The sequence below is a fragment of the Coloeus monedula genome (assembly GCF_965178545.1).
Source record: "Coloeus monedula genome assembly, chromosome: Z".
NCBI lineage: Eukaryota > Metazoa > Chordata > Aves > Passeriformes > Corvidae > Coloeus > Coloeus monedula.
Genome location: NC_138822.1, coordinates 53,141,845 through 53,165,247, shown reverse-complemented (window position 1 = coordinate 53,165,247; position 23,403 = coordinate 53,141,845).

Sequence of the window (23,403 nt, the reverse complement as noted above, 5' to 3'; positions counted from 1 at the left end):
ATATATGAAAAGTCAGTAAAAATCTGTTTAAAAAATACCAATGATTTGCTCCATACAAATGGTTCCACCCACAGGATAATGAATGCAGTTTGGCTCCTATCAGTGCTGTCTGCAGTACAAATCCACTAGCACTGAGCAGAGGCTGATCTCACAGTGCTGCTGCTTTTCCCTTGCTTCGCACACAAACAGGGATCTTCTCTCCCCTTTCTTCTACCTGCATTTCCCTTTTTTATTTCTTTTTTTTTTTTTCACTTGACATCCTCCAAAATCCTGGTCTTCTGCCAAATCTAGGTGAAAGTAGATAGTACAAATAAGGAGATTGGAGAGGGGTTGTAACAGATGGAAATAATGTCACTGCAGGTGGGACAGGAGCATTGCAAAAATATTCCTCATCTTTGTGTACGTAAGAGGCACAGCTTTTATTTTGCCCTGAGGAAGGAGACTGGAAAAGAAGAAAGTATATTTCTTCTCTTTCTGTGAATAGGGAAAACCTGTACTGATCCAGTGGCTGCTCCTGCATGCAGATCAGGGGTGCATCCACCCCACTGAGCAGCAAACTCCCTCCTCTAACCATAGCATGAGTCCCTGATTTTCAGAAACCATAACCCCAGGCAAGACCGCCTTATGTTACAGCCACACACAACAGGGAACCCAGACCTAGAACTGTCTCTGTCTGTGGCTGGCAGCTGGATGACATGGCTCCTGCCTGGGCCTTTTTTCTGCCCCTACATCCTATTGCAGCAACAGAAGAAAGGGAAGAACTGAAGAACCACCATGTATCTAAGACTTCCCATAGCTCCACTTGGACAGAGAATGGACTTAGCAAGCCGTTTGTTTGTGTGCATGAGCAAGGAGTTACATGTGCATTTTGAGAACTCTGCCTTCAGTGTTTCTTACTGCTTCTGTAGGGCCTGTGTCAATCTCCTTTCATAATACTCCACCATCATTGTAGTATTCCCTCCAGCTTCCCCATGCTGCCAGAAGCATCCTGGTACTAAGTGCTCAAACATATATGTGCTGTTACATCATTCATACATACCAGATTCTGCTCTGATTCTTCATGCTTGAAGACTGATGGTAAATAATATTGTATTTTATGGTGGGTCTATAAAAAAGGGAGCCAGAGTTCTTCTGTTTTGATTTTGCGAACTAATTGAACCCTGTTAGGTATTTGTGTATTCTACCAAATTCCAATGCTACAAAAGATCATTTCATGTTTGCTTTAGACTGAGATCATGACTGACTACTGCCCTGAACCCACAGTACATGTACATATACATATACATACGTATACAGTACCTATACACTGATGTCATCAGTAGTTCAGTGTCATCTAATCAGAATACTTACAATTTTAATTTTTTTTTCCCTTTACAGTTTTAGATTTAGCTTGGGGGTTTTTTTCCTCTTTTCTAAATCCAGGTAGTGAATTCAGGAGAAAAACTATGCTTTTACAAAGGGAAAGATACCTTTGAAGTTCTAGGGAGAGAAGCTTTAAAATGAGAGGTTACTACAGAATCAGATACCAAAAAGAAAATCATAGAAACAAAACATATCGATTTTTTTAAAAAAATCCCATTATTTTGAACTATCTCCTGAATTTTTGGCACATAACTCATGATCTTTGAAATACTAATCACTAAACTACCAGTAGTTCACTTTCTTATTAAAAGTAGACTGTGGAGAGGGAACGGTTAAGGACTGGAAAATCAGCAGCTGAGTAATAAAGAGCAAATACATGTTTTGCCTTGTGGGCCTTCATACTCTTCTGAGCTCTCTAAGTGCTTCCATCTTCTTTTGGAATTCCCTTTCTTCATTTTCTGCAGGTCCTTTACAAAACATCTCAGATGTTTCTGCAACAGCCTGACAGCATGAAGAGCCATGGGGTGCCTGTAGATACACAAAGTGATGAAAGAGGCAAGAGGAGTTATTATTCTTGACACTATTTACTTCTGATACTTAACCTCATCCTTCAGCCTCCAGCCAAGGAAGAGACCTGGTTTTTTTTCTTCCTGTTTGGCCATGATTAAAAGAAACAGAGACTCTCCTCCTCCCACACAGAATGAGAGAATGATTCTGTTCCCTAGATGTAGCTCTTGCCTTGATGCCTCTTTAGATGCAAGTGTCAGAGATGTTGAGGCCACAGAGAGGGAGTTGCTTTCCTTTCCAGGCAGGAGGCTGCTATGTGGAAAAGTCACAGTGAAGCCATGGTGTCCTGCCATCAGGGAAAGGTGTGGTCAGGACATGAATGATCACTGTGCAAAGCCTGAAGGTCTTTGCTTCATCAGAGGAACTAGTAGAAGTTTTCTCAAATCAGGAGCAAGAATGGAACAGGAATAGGATTCAGGGCAAATCTATACTCACATCTAGGCTTGGATGCCTCTGTGTATGCACAGCACTTTCCAGAACCAATCCCTTCATGTCTGAGCTAGAACCAAGGCTTCTGTTCTCTCGGTCCTACAAGGTGCTAAGGCCAGTGAGATCTGAGGGCATAGATTTGTAAATCATAGACACCCACCCAGCAGAATCGCCCTCTCCTCTCCCATGTGGCCTGTCTGTGCTGTGGTCTGCATGCACACAGAATTGAGCATCTCCTTTCCTCTGATGACCTTCAGCAATATGCAATTTCTTCCAGTCTCCTGAGGCTGGAGTGAGATTAACTCTTGCTTCACAGACCTTGATGGCTCCAAAGCTACTGCTGATTATTATATCCTGGTAGTTATTTTCCAGATTGAATCTTGATGACAGGCTTCAGGGAGAGATAATAATGCACTTGTAAAAGTGCTCAAAAGAGGACAGGAATTTACAGAGAGAGCTGAGCCACAGTCACATGTCTGGGGATTTAGGTGTATTGTATGCCACCACGAGTCACACAACAAACATAAACGTGGGACTTGTTTCAGTTTCAGTTACAGAGGTATACCATGGTTCTAATCAGATTTTCAAAAAAACCCCAAACCAGCAACAAAAACCTCTTGGCATTTCCTGTGGGTGGCAATGTACCCAGAAAACATACTCCTCTGCGGCAGTCACAGTTGTGTTTTTAGAACTGTTGGAGCCCACTCAATGTCCATGAAAATATCTTGGAGTAGGGGGAAGGGGAGAACTGGCAGTGGTGAGTCAGCAGAAATAAAGTCTACACCAATGTCTACGCGATGATAGTCCCTCCTAATTTCCTTCCTGTTCCCCAAGTAAAATGAGAGGTTGTTAGAAGCCCACACAAATATCCAAAAGCATGCTTTGTAGAGTTTTAGGGGGATCTCTAGCCTGGTCAGAAACAAAGCTGTCATAGGTCAGCAAGCATAGTCCCGGAAGGGATGTCCTTGCTAAGGGGTGCTTACAGTTTCCTCTGGGAACTGATAGAACCTATCAGCTGGCCAGTTTGAATATGGACAATTCTTTAAGCCACTTAAAGTTGTGACCACCTCTGTGATCCACATTTAAGAATAGGCAAACTCCCCCTCCCAGCTAGCTCTCGTTTCTGGTGCTGGCACAGGTGGCTGCGGGCCCCGTGTGGGGGCCAGCGGGCCCGGCCAGGCCCTGCTTGGGCCAGGCCGGGCCGGGCCGGGCCACGGCCATCCTGGAGCCGATGGACCTGTTCCAGCCGTGGAACCCCCCCCACTGCCTTGCCGTGGGCAGCCGGAGCGGCTCGGCTCTCCCCCCTCTCCACTGCGATAAGAAAAATTCAACATTCCAGCTGCAAAGCTGCAAGGCCGAGGTGAGATTAACCCTTTTAGTGCTGTGAAGAGCTGAAAACCTGAGGGAAGAGAGAGAGGAGATGCTTAAAGCTGAAATTCTGTTGTGAAGCTATGATATATCAGAGTATCCTGTTGTAATTCCATGAAGATATGGGGGGTGGAGTGTTCAACTCGTGAGCAAAAGCACCTGCGCTGAGATAGCCAGATGCTGACGCAGCTGTAATTTCATGAGAAGTTTGGACAGGGAGAGATGGACCAGATGAGGACTTTTGCTCCAAATGGGAAAGGAGAAACCTCAGTCCCTAGAGATGGACCAGAGATAGTCCTAAAGATGAAGATGATGAAGACCCTTTGCTCCCAGGGAAGGAGAAGGGCCTCTGTTCTTGTTTCTGAACGGCTCAACCTTAAAATTGTACCCCAAAAACCTTCAAGAGTGGACCCTCGAAAGCAGTTGCGGGAAAAGCTGCAAGTCGGGGGAAAGGACTCACACGCAGGCAGAGAGACTCCTCTTCCTAAATGGACTGAACAATATTTGGAAGTGGGCGGCTGTCTCGTTGTGATAATGTTTTCATAGCATGAGCAAGAAGAGACTTCTCTTTCTAAATGGACTGAACAAGGTTATTATGGAAGTGGTAAACAGACTGAACATCTTAAGGGTTGTATTTTTACATTGTCAGTGGGAGAAGGGAGGAAGGTGGGGGGAGGAGGAGAGTTCTGAAGGTGGTATACTTTTTTTTTCTTCCCTCTTTTAGGTTTGTTAATAAACTTCTTTATATTCTTTCAAGTTTGGTGCCTGCTTTGCATTTCTCCTAATTCTTATCTCACAGCAGATAAACAGTAATGAGTATTTTGGACCAAACCACTACACTAAATTGGTGTTTCCGCCCGGACAAACCGAACCCGCGACAAAAGCCTTTGCTTTCTTCCACTATTCAGAAGACAGCAAGGAAAGATGAAGATGGATGTACCAAGAGACCAACAACATATATGAAGGAAAGTCTTATGAGGCATTACTCTCCTAAGGAAAATTTCCACCCTTAGAGAGATTCTTGTTTGTCATCCAGCAGCAACAGTGTGTCTCAAATGAGGGTAAAATCCATCAAGGCTTTCTGTACTCTCACATTCTGCTTGGAGGTAGCATTTTCCTCTCCTTCTCTTGGTTGCCTTCTTTCTTTCTATTTCCTTCCTGTAAGCTTCTAATAGTAAATGGGTGTCATAGGAAGATCTTTTGGTTGCTGCCTTCTTTGATGATGTCTTGGTTTGAAAGACAGGTGTCTGCCAAGGAAGGCAGGAGTCTCCCTTGAAATGGAAGAGAAAAAAAAATTGCAACCCCCTTCCCTCCGAATTATTATAATTTCGAAATTAAGGGGCTTTCAGGCAAAGATATGACGAACAGGAGTAACAGTTCTTTACTATTATATATCTATATGTGTATAACCAGTCAAACAAACAGCAATAACTCTGGCAGTAACATAAACAATCACAAACCCAGTGCCAGCCTTCTCGGCTGTCGGGCCCTTTCCCCTCGGGTGCAGTTCCGCTCGCAGCCGGCAGGGGCGCTGGCGGCTCCCGGTGAGCAGGGCAGGTGCGATGGTTCCCCCGCGGCTGCAGGGGGCGCTCCGGAGCGAGCTCGGGGAGCACGCGGCACCGGTGCCCTGGGATCCCGGGAAGGGATGGGACAAAGGCTTCACAAACCCCTGGGCAGCCGATCCCGGTGTCCAGCCGGACCCTTGGGAACAGCAGGCTGGAACGGCAGGGACGAGCACAAATCCCAGGTGGCAGACCAGATGTATCCAAACTGCGGCGCTGCGGTGGGAACCCCCCGGAGGTCTGGGCAGGCAGGGTGAGTATGGCTACCGAGTAACGAAGGCTCAAAGCAATGGCGAGGGTAGGATGGCCACAGCCCAGCTCCCAGCGAGGCAGGGAAGGCGGGCTTGGGATCCTGGGGTTTCTCCGGTAGAAGGAAGGCAGCCGAAGAAGCAGCCTCTCTCTCCATCCCAATGCCAGGAACTGACTGCCCACAAACCTAGGTGAAAGAGATGCACCCCTCCCTCTATGGCCAGGTCCTTTGTTTTTCTTAAGCACCCAGTAATTTGTCCCCCTGGCAACATGTATGGGGAAAATTCCTTTAAGAGAAAAAAAAAACCAGGAGGAGAACTAAAACCCCAACAGATGAGAAGAAGGATGGAGCACAGTGCAGGGAAGACCAGCAGTGACAACAGAAAGACTGAGCAATGGAGAAAGCCAAACTACTAGAAAAAAGGTGATCTTAAAGTACCAATAATAACAAGACTATGGAAGTCAAAGAGCCCATGGAGTGAAGGATATACTCACAAGAAATGTGCCTGTGCTGATGGTGAAATGACGGACCTCCCCCAGGCCAGTGAAACCTTTAAGGGACACTGGGGAAAAGGAGAGTGCAGAGACAGTGGGTTACAATGCTTTGCTACCTGAAAAATGTCATGCTGAACACTGGTCCCCTGTAGTGGCATGTGTAGCCACTGTGCCCCTACCCATCACCTGCCTGGAGAGGAAACTTCACTCATAATCAACCATGTGTTCTAAGTAGATGAATGCAGCCGGAGATTTCAGCAGAGAGAAAACATGAGAATGAAATTCTGTCTTCCAGAATCCTGTGGTCATCTGCAAGCAAGTCTGGGGACAAAAGCATAGCTTTCACTTTAAACAAACTTCTGTTGCATTGGTGAACAAGATGAGATTGTGGGAATAGGCTGTCTAAGGTACAGGGCACAACTGATGAGCATTTTCAGGGCTCCTGTTCCCCCATTCTTGTGCATTCCAACCTCTCACATGGCTGTAAAGGGAAGAGTGACAAAATCCTGGAAGAGCCAGGAGACTAAAAGAACTTTTGGGAGCTACTGTGCAAGACACCCGCTGGCACCCAGCAACACATACACCAGTGTAGCTGCCACTGGTGCTACCTACATGTGACAATAGGAGCTGATGAACCCACCCAGTGGGTGGGAATTGAAAAGCAGCTCCCTTTCCTCCAATACAGGTGGTTCTTTCAGGGCCAGGTCTTCCCTGACGAGTGTGAAAGGCTCATCTTATAAGGAAGCAGAGCCAAGGGGTTTAGTCAGACTCACAGTTACGTTACAGTTGTCTACTCTTTTCCCCCTTTGACTTATGTCTGTTTTGTCTGATCACAAATCACATACTGTGAATCATCAGGCAGCCTCTGTGCTGTCCTTCAGGGGACACAAATACTCAAAAAGATAAAGAAGAGATTAATGAGTAAAGAGGGGAGAATCACTACCACAGCTTAAGGAGGGAGATTCTTTTTACACTTGTGTTCATAAAACATAAAATGCCATTATTTTTCCAGGATCTCATTACAACGGTGTTGGCCACCATATTTACTCTGCAGGCAATGAGGACTAGATGACTGGAATAACAATCATGACCACTAATGATCTCACTCCTGCCTCTCTGACATTAGAACGGCCACATTCAGAGCCAATATCACTCTTCTTGTCATCCAAAGCCCTAGCCTAATGCTAAATGATTTTTCAATACCTCTGAAAGATTTTCAAGCTCTGGACTTGGGAAAAAAATAATTTTTCAGCAAGGAAAGCAATCCAGTGTGTGTTACATAGTACTACCCTGTCAACACTCTCTTCTCAAAATCTTAAAAGTATTTCTTTACATATTATTCCAAGATGAACCTATTAAGACCATGTATCCATTGCCTGTCATCCCATCAACAGCCAGGAACATGTCCAGAGCTGGTGAAACAATAAGAATTTATGTTTGGGAAACAGTCCTAGTATGGTTTTACATATTTAGCCAGAATGAGATGGAGATAATACTAAAAGAGAGCATTCCCCCTTCATTTTTCTCCACAGCCCCGGGATTAAGAACTAGATACTGCTACACCTCTATTCTAATCTCAGTATTTCCAGTGCACTTCCAGACCCAGCATATCTTTGCTGAAGATCTAGAGGGCCTGACATGACTTAATGAAGGGATCCAAACCTTCATTCAAAAGTCCCTGAGCCATGATTTGTAAAGCACTGGAAGCTTAGAACTTGTGCCAAGAAAGTACCATTACCCTACACTTGGGTTGTGGTTATCTTTTCTAGGCACCAGTTATGTGCTCTGTGTGAGAGAGGACTGAGGGGCTCTGTGTGTAACCCAGTGCAGCTGATATCACTATATTTGCATACAGTACAGTGTTTGCATGTTTTTAATTTACAATAATATTCTGGGTATCAGCAACACCATATATCTTTGTTGGGCAATAATGACTTAAGTTTAGCTGAAATATAAAAAAAATACGATGATTCTGACCCAGATGAATCAGGAGAGTGAAAGACATTTGGAGTTACAGCTAGGAAATAAAAATGTTGCCTTAAGCTGTAATTCTGCTTTCAGAATCTGAACTTGCAAAAATCTCAACTTTGACTTTTAGCAACACCGAGATAACTTACATTACATTTGTGTTTTACACAGACACTCCTCCACTTAACTGATAAACAAGCACTACAGACAGATCAAGGAGGAGCATCCAGGGCCAACAGGCCCACATGCTGCACTGTGATGAGAATATGTTATTAACTCCACTGTGGATAGTAAGATGAATCAAAAAATTTTAGCTCTTTGGAAAACATTGAGAATAGGGAGGATAGATGTTATCTGCCATGAGACCTCCTCCCTATACTTTCTAAGCAGAACATAAATATCATCATAATTTTAACAATCACTTTCTTTAAACCAATAGGATGTCCCATTTGGGGGCTATATTAGCATATTAAAAATCACAGCTAGATGCATCAGTTCTCAGCCTTTCCTGGCTGGCAGCAAGAAAACTCTGGTTATCAGACACCATCTGCATATTTATGGGTTTATTTCAGAGCCTGAGTACTTGTTTTTGCATTAACAAAAAACCTTGGGTGAGTGTGAAGGAGGAGTAAAGATAAAGTAAGGAGATAAGTCATTCAAATAACCACTGCTGCTTTTGCTGAAGAAAAAACAAGCCCATGATGCTAAGTAATGCAGTACACTCCACAGAGGTATTAACTACAGAAAAGATGTCCTTGTAGTAAAACGCCTCCCTACACCTTTCTGTGCAAACCCTATGCCTTGCAGCACGTACCCACTGCTTCCTTGTGCCTCAGCTTTGCTTTGGTTTGCACATTGTGAGGTACTACAAAGAGGTGATACCTGATGCAAAGGACAATCCAAAGCTCAGGATCATGAGAAATCAGTCATTAACAGTCAAGTAGGCAATGTGCACTAACCCATTTTCTCCAAGGTATGGCTATGCATCTTTCATTGGTTTGCTTTAGCTTGGGGGTGTTTTTAATGTAAGTAAATCTTGGGAGCTTAAATCTGTTTTAATTCAATTACAGTCAAAAATTAATACAGTCAAATCTTTTTTCATGGGGTTCTAAACAGAATACAGACTTATCGTAGAGTAATGTAATCACCACTGAAAATGTCAAACTGCCTGGCCAGATCACCTGCAAGGAAAAGTTACAACCTTATAGCATATGCACTTCCTGGAATAGCTTTCACACCAGTACAGAGGAATTTCCAGCTTCTTCAAAGCCCTAAAAAATGCACAATGACTAATTACAGCTCCTATGTTGACAAAACAATTAGTGGTGCAATTCATTTTTAAATTACAACAGTCAAGCACACCCCCTTACCAGTTGCTGATACCTCTCTCAAAAGCAAAAACACTGTGAAGACCAGAGCGAAGATATGCATACTGATAAGGCTTTTCCAAAGCTAAACATATTTGTATAGGTAAAGCATCACCAGCTGCCAGAGATCTTACTATCCTCTCCCCTACCCTGCTCCAAATAAGCATAGATAAAAATTATTCTGGCCCCAAATCAGTAGGTGGGATCCTCTAAAATCTAATAATGGGAATAATCAGTATCCCTAAGCCTCCTCAGCTTGCAATCACATCAAGAAACACAGAACCACATACCCCTAAGCAGTGAAGCACAGTAGGTTGTTGGGGTACTGTGCTACATAAACCATTTTCCCCAGAGATGCCAGGAGAGAGTGGAAAACAGCACAGGACTGACATGGCTTAGTCAGACATAACATGTGTTGCTCAGTGCAATAAAATAAGGTTCTTGAATTCTGCAGGGACAATGGAACGTTGGGGAAAGGGCAGCAAAGAATCTCAGGTCTGAAGTGTTCCTGAAAATTATAATTATGGTAATGCAATTTTTTAAAATAAAGTAAGCCTTAGAAAAATACAGCGGTTCTCAGTCATACGGGTGCTTATATTCCTTTCACAGAAGGTGTCTGGAGGCATTGCAAGACAATGCAACTTGCAGAGCACATGCAGCAAAGACATCAGAGCAGCACAGTTTTGATAGGGATCCTGCAATCAGCCTCCATCAGCATGGAAAGAGAATGAGGGCACTCCACTGATGCAGAGCAATCCCATGAGGGGAGGAGGCAATCACCTGCCAAAAAGTTAAGCCTAATTCTAAGCAACACCCCCACTGCCATGGGCTCACATCACCATTCAGAGGGTTTGGAGAAGAGGAAAATTTGAAATAGAATGGTGGATATTAGTTTAATTTGTGGCTATCATAGATTACCAGCTTTTCTAGTTAAAAATATCTCTGTCCAAGTCTCTTTTGATATATTTGAAGATTGTGGTGGATAACGCAGCTCCCACTCTGAGTACTTAGGCTGATGACGATACTACTCAGAGATGTCAGCTGAACAAACAAAATGGAGTGCATGAACCTCCTAATATTCTCAACAGCTAATCCTTTGGCCAGCACAAGCAGGAAGGAGTCTACTAACAACACATCATGGTTACTGCCAGCCCCATAACTGCAACATGAAGATTTTGTCCCAAACAAGACTGCTATGAGAAAACCACCAGAGAAAAAGAGCTCATTTTGGCAATAATTTATTACCCCACGGCAAGTGGGGCACATGCAACTCCACAATGTGTCTCCAGGTATGGTGATCTGCTCATGACTCTGTGTAGCCAACCATTCGTTAGTATTGGTGTAAGCCAACCGTGTCCTGGGGGCATCAGGCACAGCATCGCCAGCCAAGCAGGGGAGGGGATTGTCCCGCTCTGCTCTGCACTGGAGTGGCCTCACCTCGAGTGCTAGGGGCAGTTCTGGGTGCCACAATATAAGGACAACAAGCTATTAGAGGATGACCAAAGGAGGGCAGTGAAGATGGTGAAGGTCCTCAAGGGGAAGCCATACAAGGAGCAGCTGAGGTCACTTTGTGTGCTCAGGCTGGAGAAGAGGAGACTGAGGGGACACCTCACTGCAGTTACAACTTCCTTGTGTGGGGAAGAGCAGGGGTAAGCACTGATCCCTTCTCTGTGGTCACCAGGACCCAAATGAATAATATTAACTCTGCCAGGTTTAAGTTGGATATTAGAAAAAGGTTCTTCACCCAGAGGGTGGTAGGGCACTGGAACAGGCTCCCCAGGGAAGTGGTCAGAGCACCAGCCTGACAGAGTTCAAGAAGTGTTTGGACAATGCTCTCAGACACATGGTGATTCTTGGGGTTGTCCTGTGCAGGGTGAAGTGCTGGATTCAATGATCCTTGTGGCTGCCTTCCATGTCAGGGGAATCATACTATGATTCCATGATGCCCAGCATTAGCAGATAGGAAAAAGAGCTCAGGAGAGGTCTTCTGGGAACACTGCCTCTCAGCTGTCTTTGGGTACCCCTATGTTCTTGCACCAGAATACCTTTGGCATGGCCCTGTTAAACATCCACATGTAATTCAAATTCTTTTTCCCTGTCTGGAAGGGTGAGAGGGAATCTGCTTTTTAATGCTTTGAAACTGCTTTCCTTCTGATGTCCGTATCACAACATTGGGGCTGTCTTGTGTGAAAAAGTCATGCAGGGGTCTGGCTAAAACAGAAAAGTCCTCAATCCAGGTTCTGCAACACCCTTTTAGTCCTAAAAATTGTCACAGCTCCTTTTTAGTCCTGAGTAAGGGTACTCCTAAATTCCTTGGACCCTCTCTGGGTCAATACATTGCAGGCCTTCAGTCAAAATATGTCCCAAATATTTAACCTTTTTCTCCACCATTTATGCTTTCTTTTCAGATATTCTAAGCCCCTTTTTAGCTAGAAAATTAATCAATTTCACAGTGGCTTCTTCTACCACTTCCTCTTGTTCTCCTGATAGGAGCAAGACATCCACATATTGCAGTAACCTAATCCCAGGGAGCAGAGTAAATTCTTTCAATATTTTTTTGTGGGGCTAGTCCAAATAAAACCAGTGTTTCCATATATCCCTGCTGAAGGTCTGCCCATGTCAATTGTTGCTTTACCATTTTCCCTTCTTCCTCTCTGAGTTCCCACTCAAAGGCAAAATACTGTTTACTGTCCTCTGTAAGTTGGCATTCCCAGAAAGCATCCTTTAAATCGAGTACTAAATAGTAGTGGTATCAGGAGGGAATCTGGTTCAAGATGGTACAAGGATTAGGGACCATGGGATACCTTGGTTTATTAATCTTTTATTATTCTTAGGTCCTGCATCATTCTATAGGTTCTATCTGGTTTTTTAACCATCGGGATGGGAGAGTTATAGGGCCACATACATGGGTCCAGAAGACCTGTCTTTAGTGAGAACTTAAGAATAGGCTGTAATCCTTTCTTCCATCTCTTGAAACAGGGCATTGCTTCTTATAGACCACTTGTCCAGGTTGTTTCAGAATAATCTGAAGGCCCTCGATATCTAATTTTCCAAATTTCCCTGGGAATGCCCATACTTCCAGGTTCACTTTAGCATAAGATTAGTAAGAGAATTTACACAGTGTTACAACAGTATTAGCCTCTGTATCACCTTTTATAATATTGATTTTCATTCCCAATTTAGCCATTAATTCTCTTCCCAATAGCTTACAATCACAATTTGGAAAAATTAAAAATTCATGCATCTTGTATTTAACTCCCACATCCACTAGGAGTGGTTGAATAGATGCATTTGCTCGTCTTTTACATCTACACTTTGAATAACCAAAGATCCTTTTGACAATTGTCCCCACTTTGGCATAAAATTCAAAGTAGACCGAGAGGCTCCTGTGTCTACTAGGAAGTGTACTTCCTCTCAATCCAGACCCACCTTGTATGTTATTAAGGGTCCACTTGTCTCTGGGGGCATTCCCTCTTCCAATGTCCTTCTTTCTTACAAATAGGACATTGATTACTTCTCAGTGCTGTCTTGGCTGACCCTCCCCCACTGCAAAAGACATATTCCTGTTAAATCCTGGTGGCTGCTCCCTTCCCTTTTGTGCTGGAGGTCACTGCACTTTTCGCTTCAGGGGTTGTAAAAATTGTGCCATTATCCCTGCCGTCACCTTTGCCTTTTCCTCATCCCTTCTTACATACACTTGCTGTGCCTTTCTAACCCACTCATGCAGGGGCCTATCCTGCCACTCCCCATATATCTGTATTCTTTTATCAGTCCAGGCTTTGGTGACAAACTTCACCTTCAGCAATGTATCGAAGGCTGGTTCCTCAGGGTCCAACCCTCCTTGTTTCCTCAAGGCATCCCTAGTCCTTTCTAGCCAATGAGAAGGACTCTTTTTTTTTTTCTTGCTCTAAGGACATAGCATTGTTAGTTCTAGGAACCACTGTTTTAATTGCTCTAATTAAATAGGCACTGTAATCTCAAAGGTGGGCCAGCCTGGCTTGATTATTTGGGTCCCACTGAGTATCTGCCTGGGGGGATTGCATCAAGCAACATAGGCACATTTTGTCTGTCCCGTCCCATGGCCTCTGGGTGTTCATGCTCCCACAGCTGGGGAGCTTTCTGCAAAATCATCCATTTCTCCTGTATCCTAAAGGAAATGCCTGAAAGGAAATCCCAGTCTTTACAAGTATAATCTGTATTTCCCAAATATTCCTCTATTTTTCTCCCACCCCTATGGAGTCATCCAAATGTGGGGGTAATTCTTTTTTCAACCCTCTTATATCCTGAGTGGTAACTGGCACAATTAAAAACCAAAATCCTCCACCCTGGCCCACCAGTGGAACCTGGCATAGGGACATCTGGCGGATCCCTGTCTCCTGTGTCCTAGGGGCACTTTGTGTCTTATATTGGGCTCCCTCTCTAGTTCTAGGGACAGATATGATGTCCTGTCCTTTCCCCTTGCTGTACCTGAGGGGGGCTGTAGGAACAGTATTTCCTTGTTTTACCTGGAAGTTGGAGATACAGGGGATCCGCAGATGGCCGTGGATCTGTGTAGATTTTGAAGACAAGGTGGAGGAAGGTACTGGAAAACATCCCAATCCTCACCCTCGTTCTTTTCTTCTCCCTCTTCTTTTTTCCTTACTACATAGACTCTTGCTAGTACTTGCCTGAAACATATTTTTTCCACATTCCTTTTCAACCAATCCTTTCCCAGTATAATTTAAATACAATGAAAATTTTGACAAAGACTAATATCATCTGTCCCAAAAGGGGGCCATTTAAATCCTCTTGGCAGATCATATTCTGGCCGGATAAAATAACAATATTCTAGCATTATTTCCTTAGTTACCTCCAAGGGAATGCATAAACTATCTCAGAACCTCAGCATTGTCCCCAGAGAATTATCTGGGGGTATTCCATGATCGTCATTGCTATTGTTTAGATCCATTCTTGTCTTTCCTTCACTGCCCTCCCTGGCCATCCTTTCATGCTTACTCCCCAAAATTCCCATTGTACTCCATGATGAGATTTTCAGTGGTCCCTCCCTGTGGACCTCTTCGTGGACCTCTTTGGTCCATCACTCACCAGTCTCCAGACACTCCCAAGTACCCAATCAGTCATCCAGTGCCAGCTGCCACTGAAGGGAGTGGTCATCTAATAGTGGGTAAGGTGAGCTATGAACTCCATTTGCCATCTGCCATCCCTGGAAGGTGAAAGCTTTCCCATATGACCTCCCAATTGTGCAGAAAATCACACTGCCAAAGGCCAGTGTCCACAGAGGAGACAGAGAAGTCCTGAAAGAATCATCTTTATTCAGCTAAAGGGAGAGTCCACTGGGACATACTCCTGTGGGGTCTCTCAACTTTTTGGAGCATGCAGCCTCCTTTTTATCCTAAATTCCCAACCGCAGGTTGCCTTCTTCCTTTCCCAATTGCCTGAGGTACTAGGAAGGTACAGATGTCCTAAACTGCATAATACATATTCCCCCTTTAACATGTACCTCCCCGCCCCCCCAATCCCCCGCCGTCATAAATCGTATGATCATTAAAATCAGCTTAAAGCCTGCCCTGGCAGAGAAGTTACTACTTATAAGCCTATTAAGCCTGCACACTCCTCCCTAAAGCTCAAAAGTTTAGACCCTCTTGGGTTCTGTAACAAACTTGTGTGATTTGATGTTTGTAAAGACCCCCACACCCATTCTTCCAGAACATGATTGGTTCTTTCAGGTTACCTAGTTTCAGAGTTTGTTTGTAAAGACATACACACCCATTCTCCGATTACTAACCAGCCAGCAACTAGAGTGAACTTCCTTCATTACCTGACAGCCCGTGAGCCTTCCCTGTACTGAACACTATCCAGAGGGAAGAGGAAAGGGAATAAGATCTGTCTTGGTTTGAAAGACAAGTGTCTGCCAAGGAAGGCAGGAGTCTCCCTTGAAATGAAAAAGAAAATGCAACCCCCTTCCCTCTGAATTATTATAATTTCGAACTTAAGGAGCTTTCAGGCAAAGATATGACGAACAGGAGTAACAGTTCTTTACTATTATATATCTATGTGTGTATAACCAGTCAGACAAACAGCAATAACCATGGCAGTAACAGCACACACAAACCCAGTGCCAGCCTTCTCGGCTGTCGGGCCCTTTCCCCTCGGGTGCAGTTCCGCTCGCAGCCGGCAGGGGCGCTGGCGGCTCCCGGTGAGCAGGGCAGGTGCGATGGTTCCCCCGCGGCTGCAGGGGGCGCTCCGGAGCGAGCTCGGGGAGCACGCGGCAATGGCGGCCTGGGATCCCGGGAAGGGATGGGACAAAGGCTTCACAAACCCCTGGGCAGCCGATCCCGGTGTCCGGCCGGACCCTTGGGAACAGCAGGCTGGAACGGCAGGCTGGAACGGCAGGGGCAAGCACAAATCCCGGGTGGCAGATGAGATGGATCAAACTGCGGAGCTGCGGTGGGAAACCCTGGGAGGTCTGGGCAGGCAGGGTGAGCAGGGCTACAGAGTAGCAAAGGCTCAAAGCAACGGCAGGGGCAGGGAAAGGCGGGTTTGGGAATCCCGGGGTTTCTCCGGTAGGTAGAAAGAAGGCAGCTGAAGGAGCAGAAAGCCTGCAGTGTTGACAGGACAGCAGCAGCCTCTCCCTCCTCTGAACGCCGAGCACACACCGCCCACACACCCAGGTGAAAGAGAGCAGCCTGTTGGCCCACACCCTCAGTGGCTAGGTCCTTTGTCCTCCCCAAATGCCCAGCAATTTGTCACCCAGACAACATAGATGGGGAAAATTCCTCAAGAGGGAAAAAAGCAGAAGGGGAACTCCCAAAAACCCCAACATTATTGGATTTAAAAAAAAGCCAAAAAACAGTGGAAGGGCTTTTGGGCATCACCACTGATGGGCTTAGGAAAGCAGCTGCTGTCTAGTAGCCCTGCCCGCTGGATCAAAGAGAGGGAGAGAGGATAGTAAGGGGGTTGATGGTATGGGAAAAGACATGTGCAGCCTTTGCCCCATCACCTGTTCTTCATTCAGGGCAGGATGCTTACTGTGCACACACAGCCCAACCAGTGTCGGTAATCAGTGCTTAACCCTCACAACTGTGGACCCCACCCCTATGCCCCCAACAGAACACTTACACTCTCAGCCCTAGAAAAGACTAAAATATCCACAAGCACTCCCCACAGCTACCCTCCTTGGATGCAGTGCCACCTCTTAGAATACACAGTCCAGAAACAAATAATTAAGGTAAGCAGGGTATAGACAAAAGATAACTGGGACGAGAACTAAATCAAGAGATAACTACACCAATTTGACACAATGCATTTGCAAAATACATAGTAGTGTAATGTATGATTTGAATAATACTGATAGCATTATTATATACTAAATCATAATCCATATGCATTGGGGAGAGTGTTAAGGTAACAGCAAATTCACCTGCTTAATACTTTATAACAGGTTAGAATGATAAATTATCCATTTCTCTACAGCAATCAGTCCTTCTGCCAACCTTGAAATGGTTTTACAGTGAAAGAATTTGCTTTTACAGAAAATGCAAATGTTACTGAGTTATTGCATAGTACAACAGTTTCTCAGCCTTATAATAAGTTTCATCAGGATATAAACAAATCGTTTTCGCAAAGATTACTCCTAAAGCCAGCAAGGGTCAGGCAAGACTCTAGGCCCTGCTTCATCTTCTTTGTGCAGCTCAGTTGTGAGGGAGTGGTGAAAGTACTAAAGGCTGCCCTGCCAAGGCACGGATCTCTGAGACACTGAGCCATCCCACTAGTGCTCCCTGGAGCATGCAGCCCGGGCACAGCTCCCAGAGGGTCTCCCACCCTAGTCATGGCAAGGCAGCTCTCTGCTTCACAGTGAACTAGAATTGTCTAGTGCATGACCCGCCCAGAGCAGTCAGGATACCTGAGCTGCTGAAAGCAACATGTATATTGACCCAGCTCCCACTGCAGTTCTAACCCAGGACTTAAGCAACCTCTTCTGAATTTTCATTTGCTACATTTCACGTTGCAGCATTTCGTATGAACAACTGATATTTCTGAATCACTGAAAAATGAAAGAAGATAAATTCTTGTTTTCCAGAGGGACAGCAGAGCCTTCAAGGCACTGGTGAACTCTGCTGTTGTAAGAAAGAGTGATTTAAAACACAGTACTTTCCTTTGATGCTTACTGTCTTTGACATCACATTAATCAGAGCTTTGTGAATGGCTGATGTGCAACCATACTCACTTTTACTTAAAAGCAGAGGTATCAGGGACATTTAACAGCTCCTGGTATGGTATTTTTAAACTTCAAAAGTAATAAACTATTTATGAAGTGCCACTGAGGGGAGTATCCAGCCTAATTCTATATTTGTTTGAACAGTTTGCCTTTAAAAAAAAATTGCCAATTTTTTGTCTTAGGTGCATTAACAATTTACTGCAGTGTTAATGTGCATGTAGACCTCAAACAGAATCACTAGCCATTGTCAGCTTCCTTTTCAACTAATGACAGTCGAAGTAGATTTTCATTCATCCTACAGAAAATGTGGGGGAAAAAACCCAAAACCAAATAAAACCAAACCAAAACAAAAAAACCCCTCATGTAACCTGAAGCAGGCTACTTCCATGAATGGAAAAATTCTGGAAACATGTGGACAACATAACCTACCAAGCAGCTCCTCTGGTCAGTCTGAGCTCAGGTGTCACTGTTACCATAGCTACCATGAAAGAAAAGACATTATCTGAGAAGATGACCTATTTTCCCCAAGGGACTGTCCAGGCAGGGAAAACACCTCACAAGCTTTCACCAGAGGTTCTGTAACATAAAAAAGCTGTAAGAACAAAGGGTAGAATTTTTTACATAAAAAAGAGTTAAAATATATTTGCTGGAAAACTGTGTTTTCCCACCATTCACATAAATGTCTAAGGAGGAATTTGGATTGAGATGCTTTGGCAAATAGCCATCTCTGTCTGAGGAAGCAAGGTCCCAAAATAGTCCTGCACAAAGCTGCAGCTGTTTCTTGCTGCTGCAACTCTGATCATGAACATGGATTTGCCCAGATGTGCAGACCTTTAGCAATTCATATTCTGTACCCAACCTGTACTCTTACATTATCTGTGCAGTTCCTGCACTGTCTTCTTTCCCAGGAAATCGGTTTTGTGTCCTAAGTGAGGCTCTTCTCTCAGCTTTTTCAGATATTGGACATCTACTGTTCCTTTTCACTTCCATCTTCAAGAAAACAATCTTGCAATGCTGTTGGCTCTTTCCTAATTCAGCTGAATACAGTTGAATTAAGAAGCAGAATAACAAAGTCAAGTCCTAGAAAACTTGCAAGATCCCTTTATATTAAAAAAAAAAAGTAGAAAAGTAACACTGTTAAATGAAAGGAACAAAAAAAAGCACTTTTCTGCAAATATGGACCTCTAGTAAGTATAATATCTAAAGTGCGAACCTTTGTAATCTAGTAGCTCAGTTACTTCCAAGAGGAAAAAACAAGTCTGTTTCAGGAGGGTTTTTGGAAAAACAAAGGAGAAAAGAGGTGAAACCAATGAGAACAGTTTACCTATTTAAGAAAAAGTGACAGAGATATTCAGCATTTTTTTCAATAACTAGAAGAGAACTATTAATTTTTTAAAAACCAAATGTTTAAATGCATAAAATAGAATTTAATTACTAACAATACCATGAAAAGTCATTTTCAAAGTGAAAACTACAGGTATTCAGGATGCTTCATACAGCATTGCTATAAGCAAATAAAGGAAAAGGATTTCTGTCATGAAAAGAATAGCTATATTGGTTTTTTATTGATTTCTTCTGGAAAGAAGAAATCTGGATATTGATAAATGAGAAAATTGTCGAACACAAATGGCAGTTCGGTGCCTGAACTATGTAGCCTGCACGGAGACGGGACCCCAAATGTTATTTCTGCTTTTGAAAGACAGATAGCAATAGCACATAGTTATTCTGCCTAACTACTTATCAGCCCAGAATAAATATAGCATAGAGGTGCACAGGCATGGGAAGAGAGCAGAGGACTTGAAAATACCACCATAGGAATAAACCAGATCTATAGTGGGGTTACTAAAACTCACCAAGGTCAGCTACTGGCCAGTAAATGAATGCAACCTTATGATTTGAGTAACGCCAACTTCAGATGTAGCAAAGAGAGCAAGTAACAGGCATTCAATATGAAAAAGTCACCATAAATGGTGAAATCAGATATGAACTGGAAAAACTAACTGCATGTAATTTGAAATATAAGTGTTAGCGTCATTTAACAGGCTAATAATCATTATTTGACTAGACTATAAGACTTTTTTAGACTTAGAGTAAATTTTTATTCTCTGTTCTTTTGGACCATCTAAATGTCACAAATTAGAGCAATAAATTGGAGGATAATTTGGCAAGTTAGTGGGCAATTTGGATGAAACAATTTGGTGGAAAATTTGTGCAAATTACACTGTTCAAATGTAGTTTAACAGTCTGAATCCATTGAAAACTTCAGCTTCAGTGGGAGTGGAATCCATGCCACTCCAGTAAGAGTTTCACCCAGCTCAGAGACCCTGAAATTTCACTGTAAGCAGCAGAATCAGTGCAGCTTCAGTATGTCTTGGATAGCAGCCATGCTGGGCACCTCCTTAGCTCTCTGGGAACAGCACTGAGAGATCATCCAATGATTTTCTTGGTCTTGCAGCTAACTGCAGCAAAGAGGAACTTAACTAGACTGCAAAGGTCTTCCTCAGCTTTGCTTCCATTACACATGAACAGGGGCACTGTGCAAAGTATACAGAGTCATGGGATGTGCCCTGTACACAAAATGTTTCCTAGCACCACTGACCAGTGAGTAGACCTACAGAATAAGGGTTAAAGCCTTGAGCAGTGCTTGAAGTCTTCTCAAACCTCCTGCAGGAGTCAACCAGAACCTGAAAAACCCAGATGTGAAGAAACAGAGCTCTTCCACACAGAATGTATTGCCACTTAGAAACCCAACACTTTCCTATATACATCCACAGCAAATGAAGCCCTAGAGAAAAGAAGCAGTGCAGTAATTCAAGTAATTTAGTGACTTTTTATTAATAAGATCAGAAGCAACACAAGAGTGATGTGATGAAGGAACACGGAATTTGTGGTTCACAACATAAAAAGAAAATATCTTGTTTCCTAGTGATAAACTTACCCAAAAGATGGGAGTTGAACAGAAATCAGAGAAGTTTGAACAATTCGAATATGTCCTACACCATTAGTGAGTAGCAGAAAATGCCAGACATAGCACCATAAAACAATGAAGAGGAGATAGATCACTAATACATGGCTTTCCGCTGAACATGACAGCAAGAAAGCCTCAGAAAGAACAAGGTGCTACACACACTCTTAGTGAACTCAGCTGCATCATGCCTTGACCACTTCCCATGCCAACGAAATGAAGCCGGTAGTGTGGTCCACTGGCAGGACTCAGGGGAGAATTCAGCTGCAGGCAGTCCAAACAGTGACTGGCCTCTAAAAGATGACTTACGGCTTGGGTCTCTGCATGGGATTGAATCTTCCTTGAACTCAAACACTGCAAAGAGCAGGAGGCATGTTTATTGGAAAGGTGAGGTCAAGCAGTCTGAAGTGAGGCATTCCAGTAAAACAGTTTCTACCAGCTGAAACACTGTTGCTGCCAAGGTGTTCCTGTCTCCATACTGGTCTGTAAATAGTGGACAGCCCAGGGCTCACTGAGCTCTCTTGCACAGCAACAGGCTGCACAACAGGATGTCTTCTTGAGCAGAGACACCTCTCCAGGTTACTCTTTGAGTCTGAGAGATTCCTTGGCACATTCTTGGTAAATGATTAATAGCATGCTAAACTTTGGAATTTTAGCCAAGAGATATAAAGTGTTGATTGTGTTCATATAATCCTTTAGACATAAACTGTTGACCAAGTCTAGGGCTAGAACTGAACCCAGGTGCACCTAGACTCATTTCTGAGAAGTTTAGAAAGCAGTGGGTTCCTTTCAGAACCTTATGACTCAATGGCAGGATCTTCCTGACAGTTTTGTCTGGCCCTGTCCCTATGAAATTAATAATCAAGTGTACCATACCATCAAATCCTGTTAAACCACTGCCATTTCACCATTAAACTTTGTTAACTTACTACTTTATATCAATGAAGTATATTGTTGTTTCTCTCTTATGAGTGAAGTGCATTACTCCATCCTCAACAGTCACTTCTGAAGGACCACTTAGTGAGATGCCAGAGCTCATTTGAATTTTACTCACTCCATTTGAGAAAAATGCGGGTGTTTGCTAGTTCTTTCAGGAAAAAGCACCTTGATTCAGTGGGCTCCCATTGTGTAATTCTAGTGACACCTTAAAGGCTGCAGCTGGTATTCTTTCTACAGGGAGGACCCTGGAAAATCAGGATCTCCTGACCCATCCAGACAGCTGAAGCTACCTTTCTAATTACTAATCTCTGTGCATTACAAATGCACTCTGTGACTAATCTGATAATACTATAATGCCTCATTCCACTTCAGCTGTACAGGTGTCAGGGGACTTGAAATGGGTATGGTAATACCAGACTTCAGAAGGTAACCACTAGCAACACAAATGCAGAACAAAGTTATGTAATATGTCCTCGCACTACCCTCCCCCACTGCATACTTCTTCAACAGGAGGGAAAGTGTGTGTATGGAGGGGAATGGAGCAGCAGACGCAATTCCAAGGATGACAGAGTAAGTCTGAGGTCTCAGTCAGTCCTGGTTTATAATAAGGGAATGGGGTATCTCTCACACAGGGAGAAAACTAGAAACAATGCTCTGCAAGGGACTTGATAGAGATAACTGATGTCTGAGATATCTGGTTAAAAGACAGCTCTGAGCCCAAAGCCTTTCTGCTATATTAGCACCACCACAAATCTAGGCTACCTGTCTCTGTGCCTTCCCAAGAGGTCTGAACTCAGACAGAGAGAGCTATCATCTGCTCCTTGTGTAGACAGTTCCAAGTAATCTCATGGCCCTGTCATATCCTGTTACAGGAATTATTTCACCCTAGGTGCTTGTTTAAACACTTCCGTTTAAGGATAGCCCTAGTTAAGTTGTTTACTCCCTCTATATTTTTCCCTCCACCAGTACAGAAAGAAAGCAAAGGCTTCATAATGTTTAGGATCAATACAAAATTGGAAGAAAATACATGCAGAATAGTAAAGAAACTAGGAAACAGAATCTGAGTTACAGAACAGAGAAAATTCTAAAAAGAGCAGATTTGTACCTACAGGCCATAAGCTTCATACTAATTTTAATTTCCTCAAATTAACACTCAGGTCACTATTAAATTACATGTCATTATTGGAAATTGGATTCATAAGCCTTTCTTTGAGATCTAAATCACTTGGAAAGTATCTTCTCACCAGCTCTCCTGTGCTGGAAAAACCCACCTTTATTTCTTCAGACAAGCTATGTAACATGAGTATAATAGTTTATCCATATGCAGGTTTATCCAAGAGGAAGACACAGGGAGATGCAAAATAAAAAAAAAAAAAAAAAAAAAGAGGAGGAGAGGACCACTAACAGATTTAACACAAATTCAGAGCTTACACAAAAGAGAGAAAGAGCCAGGGCATGGGTACTATACCAAAATGCTATCTCAGAACAGCTCTTCCTCCAGGCTAATTAGCTTTGCCACAGCACATGGTCATGGGCTGTGGTGAGTCTGTCTGTATACACCTGACAGAAATACCTGACACCTGAGACTCCACCCAAATAAGGTCAGCAACTGACAAGAACTGAGCAGCAGTCTGACATCTTTGATAAACCTTGACCTCGCTTAGCCTTTCTTATAAGAGTTAAAACATAACCCTCTTCACCTTTTTCACTCATGCGTGGCTGGTGTTTCTACCTGAGAAGGTGGAGCTGTGTTATGCTGGATGCCTCTTTACAAAAGACCTGGCTGTGAGAGGGATGTCGCTGCTGGAACTGGTCCTGCCCACCACAGGGATGCTGTCCCAGCAGCAGATGAGGTGCAGTGGTGGGTGAACAGGGACGCTGCTGCTGAGGTTTCAGGCTGTGGCTGCCATGCTG